This window comes from Malania oleifera, chromosome 9 (assembly GCF_029873635.1).
Source record: "Malania oleifera isolate guangnan ecotype guangnan chromosome 9, ASM2987363v1, whole genome shotgun sequence".
Lineage (NCBI taxonomy): Eukaryota > Viridiplantae > Streptophyta > Magnoliopsida > Santalales > Ximeniaceae > Malania > Malania oleifera.
In genome coordinates this window covers 74,731,405-74,740,084 of record NC_080425.1, presented here as the reverse complement: position 1 = coordinate 74,740,084, position 8,680 = coordinate 74,731,405, and positions in this window count along the sequence as shown.

Genomic DNA, 8,680 nt, shown 5'->3' with positions numbered 1-8,680 from the left:
TGATCGACCGAGCCATTTGAGTCCTGGTCGACCGAACCAATTCTGGTCGACCAGACCTCTCGGGTTGCTCCTATTTTTTTACCACGATTAAAAGTTTTAAACAGGGTTAAAATATTTGAAAGGTTATTAAACTTTCCTAATTATTCCCAATAGGTCCTCAACGACTATATTTCAAGGGTTGTCTATAAATACCCCCTCATTTGGGATAATTAGCATGGGATTAAAAATATTGATTAAGAGAAATTCTCTGAAAATCCCAAATCCTATAATACTCATCCAATCCCCATTCACTCATGCTTACCTTCTTCGATCTCTTAAATCCTCTGTAAGTCGATTGAGTGTTTATATTTAATAGGTTTGCTCTCCTATTCATATTTGATTGATTTATTTTCATTGAGAGCTAAACCTAAGTATTCTTAGGAGACTTTGTTAATAAGTCTATCCTAAGAAGACTTTGATAGATCTTCTAAGATTTGCACCTTCATTGCAACATCTTAAGAAGATTGTATTTGTTTTGGTTGCAAAACATTTTCAAAATATTTTCAAATATCTAGTGTGCTTTGTCTTGATAAATCTTTGAAGAGATATTTGTTTGTGTGAGAAAAATCTTTGTTGCAATATTCATTGATTTATATCTTTAGTTGAATACAAAGATTAAACTCTTTTTGCAAACCAAACTTATACATTGCTAGAACTTCATATACATATATATATTGAGAAAACTTGTTGATTGAAATATATGAAGTCTGGATGATATCTTTGTTTGAGCTTTTAGATTGAGTATCCTTGATACAAAGATCATTTAGGTTTGCACTCTCACGCACTCATTACAACGATAGTAAATCTATTCGAGAGTGACATCTTAGACCACACTGAGCTTACATATTATTTCATATTTGTGGTGTATATTATTGCGCGAATTTGGGTACATATCTGCTTTACTTGAAAGCATAATCACTGTACCATTTCAGTATAATACACATTGGTTGTATTTCCAGGCACGGGCCTGAAGAGGGAGACTAGCCCTGGAATAGTCTCGGATTGGCTTAGACCCGGTTAGGAAAGCTAGGTGCGTCGTCCTGTTAAGGCGTGTAGGTTGAGGTCAGCCCCGCTAATTGACCTGGTTAAGGTTGAGGTCAGCCCTGTGTTAATTTGACCTGGTTGTAAACGGTGACGCTCCACCCTTAAGTGAGCTCTTAGTGGAATCCTCTAGCTTGTGAGCTTGAGGCGGGGACGTAGGCACGGTTGGCCAAACCCCGATAACATATCGTGTGTTCATTTATATTTCCGCACTTTATATTTGCCGCACATGTATGTTATGGGTGAATGATGCGTATGACTTAAATTTCACATTATACTTATCTACGCATTTGGAAATTGAATAGGTAGACCCCAGGTTGTGTATATACTGCTGTTTATCCGGCTTAACCTAGGTGATAAATTTTAAAATTCCAATTCACCCCCCCTCTTGGGAATACACCAATTCTAACAATATTAGTATTTCTCCACGTATTTTTCTTTTTTAAATTTATTTGTGAAAAAAATATTTTTATTACTTGTGAATCTTGCACATCGATTACAAGATTCAAAGGCTCAATTGTGTTTGTGTGTAAAAATATTTTTGAGTCAAAACCTTAGCTTCCCTTGAACATTATTTGAAAAATCATTTTGGGAAAATCCTTGGGATATTGAAATGAGAATCTTAAACATATTTTAATATATAATATCTTTGCTTGAAAGGTTTCTCATATTTTTGAGAAAAATTATTTTTCACACTCTCAGGTTTTTAATTAGAAAATATTTTTGAGAGAAAATCACACATACTCACTTAAGCTCTTATTTCATATCATACGTGAGTGCATTTGTGCTTCATTATGTACATCTTGCTTAGGGTAGAAGCATTTACTTGTACATAAATTTTATATTTTTTGTATTCCTGACGTGTGGTCGAAAGAGGATTGCACTGACCTATAATGTGCACCAGATTTACTTAGACCCAGTTAAGAGAGCACCGAATAGACTTAGACCTGGTTAGGAAAGTCCCAGACTGGTTCAGACTCGGTTATGAGAGCTAGGTGCACCATCCTGTAAGGTGTGGTTGTAAAGGTTAGGGTCAGCCTTGTGAATGTGACCTGGGGTTTCCTTTTCCCAGTAAGGAGAGGGTGTTGCAAACGGTGTCGCTCCACCCGTAAATGAGCAAAGGTAGTGAATCCTCTTGCTTATGAGCTTGAGGCGGGGATGTAGGTAAGTTTGGCCGAACACTGATAACATATTGTGTGTTTCCACTTTATTTTATGCACGTTAACTTCTGTACATGTATGTAATTATTTGTCGTCTTGATTGTTTTACACACATGCTTTGAATGATTGAGAAATACTGAGGCTGCTATACCTGTTTTAAATATTTGCTCAGTTGAATTGTGCTGGGTTTTTCATTTGCTTAGACAGATCTTTGAGTAATACTACTGTCATCTGATTTAACCTAGGAGAAAATTTTTAAATACCCAATTCACCTCCCTCTTGGGAAATACACCAATTCCAATAGAAACATTTTTACAAAGCCAAAAAGTTATTTCAAAAGGTTAAAATCATTTTTGGAATCAAAAATAAAAAGGAATTCATACTTCAAGATGTTCGGGCGACTGAGGCACAGTGCTCAGTCGACTGACCAAAGCATAGTCTGAACACTGGTCTGGCATCGGGGAGTTTGGGCAATCGAACCTCAAGTTCAGTCAACTAAATGGCTACTACCCTTGTTAAGTTCCAGACACAGTTGGTTCGGGTGATCCAACCTCAAGGTTCAATTGACCGAATGGGTTTAGGTGACCAAACCTCAGGGTTCAATCGACCAAATGGCTTTGGGTGACCGAACTTAGAGTTTAAAGACCGAATGGCTACTACCAATTTTGAAATTCCTAATTTAAATTGGTTCGAGAGACCAAACATTTAGTTTAGTTGATCGAAGCTGCGATAAGTTTCACAAATGGTAGAAAATTTTTTCAATTCTCAAATATTAAGTTACCATTCAAACCTACAAATAAATATCTAACCCTACATGTGTTTTACACAAGATGTTACACCTATCATTGAATATCAAGTGTGATTTGAGCCGTTTTTGCAAAAAGATTTTCTATGTTCATATTTTCAAGCTTATAGCTTTTCAAAACCAAAAAACCTAGCTAATCTTTTTGAGCTTCATAGCAATATCATTCTAAGAGTGTACTAGATTTGATTGTGTATGCATCTACTCTATTCAGAGAGTTTCTATTTGTACAACTCTACTATTGCTACTTCTTTGTATTCTAACGGTTCTGGTATTAAATCATTGAACAAGCGAAAGGGGATTTTTGCTTGAGAGGCTTCTTCGCCTATTGAAGGAAAGAGGCGACTCTGCCTAGTGAAGGAGTGAGGCTACTCCACCTAAAAAAAGGAGAAAGGTAACTCCACCTATTGAAAGGAAAGAGGCGACTCCGCCTATTGAAGGAGGTTTGTAAAAGGCTTCTTCACCTATTAAAAGAGAGAGGCTTCTCCACCTATTGAATAAGGGATAGTGAATTCTCATAGAGGGTTGCTTGAGGTAAGGACATAGGCAGGGTAGCTGAACCTTGTAAAAAAATTTGGTGTCACTCTCTACCTTATCTCTTTTATATATCTGAGTATATTTATTTTGGCATGTATCTGTTGTGAATGCTGTGAATACTTTTACTATCATTGTGTTGTTGGACTAATTATTGGAATCATTGCAACAACTTGCCGTTGTTAAGAATATTTTTATTGACTAAAATGTAGTTAAGCATATTTTTATTTATTAAAATCTGTTGTGAATACCATTATTTTTAGAAGTTTAATTACTTGTTGAAATCATAGCATAAACTTGTTTATATTCAAAACATATTTTGATATACTTATTTGTTGAGAACACTGTTGTTAAGAAGTTAGATTGAGTGTGAAATAATAGTTAAAATTTATTAAGCTTCCACATAAAATTTTTAAAATACCCAATTCACCCCCCTCCCTTGGGATCACACCTGAACTTTCGATTGGCATCAGAGCCTAGTTGTAATAATTCCTAACAAGAAGTTACATAAAGATCTAATGACAAACCTAGGTGTATCCCTGTTTGGTGAGGGTCAATCCTCCATTAGGCCTCCAATTTTCTGCAAAGTTAATTACACCTTTTGGAAACAAAGAATGAGAGTTTTTATTCAAACTATGGATTGGAGGGCTTGGAAAGTTATTCTCCAAGGCAATTGTGTGCCTAAAAAAATTCATTGATAATAAGGAAGTACCTAAAACTGAAAGTGAAATGAACGAAGCTTATATGAAGCTTATGCAAATAAATTCTAGTGTCATAAATACCCTATACTGTGCATTAGACACAAATGAATTTAATAGGATAATGGGCTGTAAGAGTGCTAAAGAAATTTGGGAGAAGCTAGAAATAACTTATGAAGAACCGAAGACGTTAGGGATAGTCGTATAGACATGCTCACTAGCGAGTATGAAGCCTTCAAGATGAACCCCGAAGAATCTATATCTAGCATGTACACTAGGTTCACACATATTATAAATTCCCTAAACGCTCTTGGAAAGAATTACCCTACCTACAAGATAAATAGGAAAATACTTAGAGGACTCCCATCCATATGGGAACCTAAGGCTACAATCATAGGTGAAGGTAGGAATTTGAAGGCAATGACCCTAGACAAGCTCATCGGGTCACTTCTCATGTATGAGATAGCTATTAATGAACGGGCAAGTGAAAACCCTAAAGCCAAGAAATCCATCGCCCTCAAAGCTTCCAAGGAAAGCTCTAGTGATGAAGATGAAGAAGAGATGGATGTAAATGACATAGCCTTTATGACCAAAAGACTCGGAAAGTTCTTCAAGAAGAACAAGAAATTTAAAAGATAATTTTGAGACTCCAAGATGGATAAAGGAGAGTCATGAAGAAGAGAGTCAAAAGTAGAACTGCCTACTAGCTACAATTGCAAGGAGGTTGGACATTATAAACCAGAGTGTCCACTACTCAAAAGGGACTCTAAGAAGAAGAAGAAGAAGAAGAAGAAGAAGAAGGCTATGAAGGCCACTACTTTGGACAATTCAAGCTCAAGTAGCTCAGAAGGCGAATTAAGCGACTAACAGGTTGCAAACTTCTACCTTATGGCATGGAATGATAATGAGGAACAAAGTTCTTCTTCAAACTCATTTTAAGATTCATGTAATGAATCTTGTGATGAATCATATGATGAATCCAATGATGAAAGCATATCATTTTATGAGGAACTGCAAAAAAAGTTATTCAAGGTTCATAAGATTTGGTTAGGGTGTCCAAACGAAATATTTCATTGAAAAATGAAAATGAAGCATTAATAAAAGAATTAGAAGCTCATAATATTGTCATAATATTGCTGAAAAGGAAAAGGACTTAAAAATTAATACATTAGAAAATAAAACTGGAAATTTGACAAAAGAGCTAGTAGACTTAAAATCCCAAGCTACTCTTGAAAATGAAAAGGATTTGAAGATCACTAACTTAGAAAGCAAGGTTGATGACTATGCTAAGATAATCCATAAATTTACATAGGGAAAATACAATTTCAATAAGCTAGTAGGTTCTCAAAAGATGACCTTGGATAAAGAAGGCATTGGGTTCAATGGCAAAGAGAACAAGAAAAAGAAAAATTTCTATATAGGATACTTTGTAAAAGAGTCAAAATTCTATGCTACCACTTCATTAAATAATGTTTATACTCACACTACCTGTTTCTTATGCAAGAAGAAGGGTCATATCAAATTTGATTCCCCGTTCAAAAGAAAAAGTGTGAAAACCAAAAAGGTTTGGAGAGTCAAGGAAACATCTAGGGTTAACCCCTTGAAACCCAGGGAAGAATGGGTACCAAGAAGAATTATATAATCCTTAAAAAAGCTCTTCCTTAGATCTTAAGATTAGTCGTCTATTAAGGATTTAAGTAGATTCAACTATACCTAAATGAAAAGGGTTAATGATGCTTTAATAGAAGATTGAGCTTAAACTGTCAAATTCTAGAATATGTATCTACTATACTAAAACCTTAGAGAATTAAGCCAGTATAAGAAATTCAAATGAGAAATCCAATACATTCTCTTACTTGTATATATCATTACTGATTGGTTAACATATATAAAAAGTATTGGCTATAACTCAAGGGATGAGACAGCATGCTAGCTTAGGACTGGAAAGGAACTTGTCTCCATACAAATCCGAAAGATATCATCACTCCTAAATACTCATATGCTTATCATGCTTAACCCACAAGTATGAAAATCTTAGGCTTATTTTTTTTATAAAAGTCCACACTCCCTATTCAGTTCTTAACTTTGTATCAAACACTTGGTAAATCTCTGCATAGGGTAACTATTGGTTTTTCACTTTAAATCATAGATAATTATTCTACACCTTGGAACCCCAAAATTTTGTTTTGCAAATCAAAGATGAAATAAGTTAAGACAATCTTGGATGTTAGTTCCTAGGCCTATTGATCATATAAATATTGGAATTAAGTGAATATGAAAATGGCATTGTTGGCCCGCAACAAAACTAGGTTGGTTGCACAAGGTTTCAATTAAAATGAAAGCATTGATATCAAAGAAATCCATGCATCAATGGTTATTACAAATTGATTTAAATGCCCAAGTTATACACATTATTTTAATGGAGCTTAATTTATAACATTAAGATTTTATTGTCCTATTTTTACCCATAAATTTACAAACACCTATGTTTGATTATTGCAGGGCATTTTCGGGAATTAAAGGAGAAACGAAAAAAAATGGCAATTAAAAGGCAACCATGCAAATTTAAATCTATAAAATTAAATAGTCATGCAAGAATTAAAAAGGGGCCTTTGGAGAAAACCATGTAAATGAGGGGTAATAAAGTAAATGAAGCAAAAATCAAAAATCAAAAAGCAAAAATGGGGCTTTAGGTTACTTTTTGGGGGGAATATAAAAAGAATAGAATAGGATTAGAAGGGGAGGAAGCCAAACGGCCTTGCACAAGGAGAGAACCAAGAGCCATGCGCCTAAGAGAAAAATGGGAGACCTCTATTCAGCCACAAGGGGATTTTTGTCCACTTTTCGTCTTTTTCCTTTCTTCTTCTACTCCTCTCTTCTTTGTCTTCATTCCTTTACTTTTATTATCATTTTTTTTTTATTGTTTGCAATGATTTATTGTTATTTTAATTTATTTGAAAATTTTGAAATGCAAACATGTTAGGTTAGAGTTTATCTTGAGATTTAAGGAGTAATCCACGGATGTTTTGGGTTGGATTTTCTCCTGTTCTCTGGAACTTTAATGTTTAATTTAATGGATTATATTACGCTTTATATTTAGAAAATTTTAAAATGTTCTGTTCTAGGTTTTGAAGAGTTATAGATGTGAAGGCACAATTGATGCTTGAATTGGTAACAAGATTTTAATAGTTCCCTGCAAATCCTTTATTATGGGTTTTGATCAGTTGTAGACTTGAACGCACAACTAATGCTTGAACTAGTATCATTGAATTTATTATACAATTTACTAAGTAATTTGTATTATACTGAAATTGTGAGCTTGAATGTTATATTATCCGGTTATGATCTCTAGTAATGGGTAAGTGACTGGGAGAATAATAACTTAGAAGAATATCCATTACCAAATCGGAAACAGACAAAACTTACGTTTCAAGTATTTAATTAATTGTTTCTTTTGATTGTAATTTAATTTCTGCGCGTTCCCTTTTAGTTATTTAGTTATTGGTAATTTAAGATTTTTTAAATTCATCACCATCTTCAAATCATATTTGTGCATGAATCTCATTATTTTTATCTTTCGTTTTTCTAATTTTTATTTTAACTCGTTAGTTAATTATTCGTTTTAGGAATCTCTATCACCATAAATAATAAATTGATTTCTTGAGTTATAATTGAAACGTTAATGCTTACATATTTCCCATTGTCCCCATGAATTCGATCTTGGGACTCACCCTTGTATATTACTTTGACAACTTCTACGCTTGGAGGTCAAAAACAATAAAATTAGCTAATCACCTTATCTCTTTCATATTTCTAAGCATATTTATTTTGACATGTATTGCTGTGAATATTGTGAATACTTTTACTATCATTGTGTTGTTGGACTAATTATTGGAATCATTGCAACAACTTGCTGTAGTTCATAATATTTTTATTGACTGAATTCTGCTGTAGTTAAGCATATTTTTATTTATTAAAATTTGTAAATACCACTGTTTTGAGAAGTTTAATTACTTTTTGAAATAATAGCATAAACTTGTTTATATTCAAAGCATAGTTTGATATACTTATTAGCTAAACACTACTATTAAGAAGTTAAATTGCGTGTGAAATAATAGTTAAAATTTATTAAGCTTCTCTTGACCTTATAGGTTACACCCAGTTTTTGATTATGACAAATACTCCTGGTACTAATGGTTGTACTAAGAATTGCATGCAGGATCACCTTGTGTGTGCTTCAGCACTAAAAGACGTATCATGATGGCGTGCGATGTTCGTGCCAAAAAATGAAGATCTATGTGTTGTAATTTATATTCATTTGCTTAGTTCTTCATTATGGGTTTTAATTTATTATAAACTGTACACGTGTATAACTTGTAATAATTTGCATCATGCATGGTAGGTAG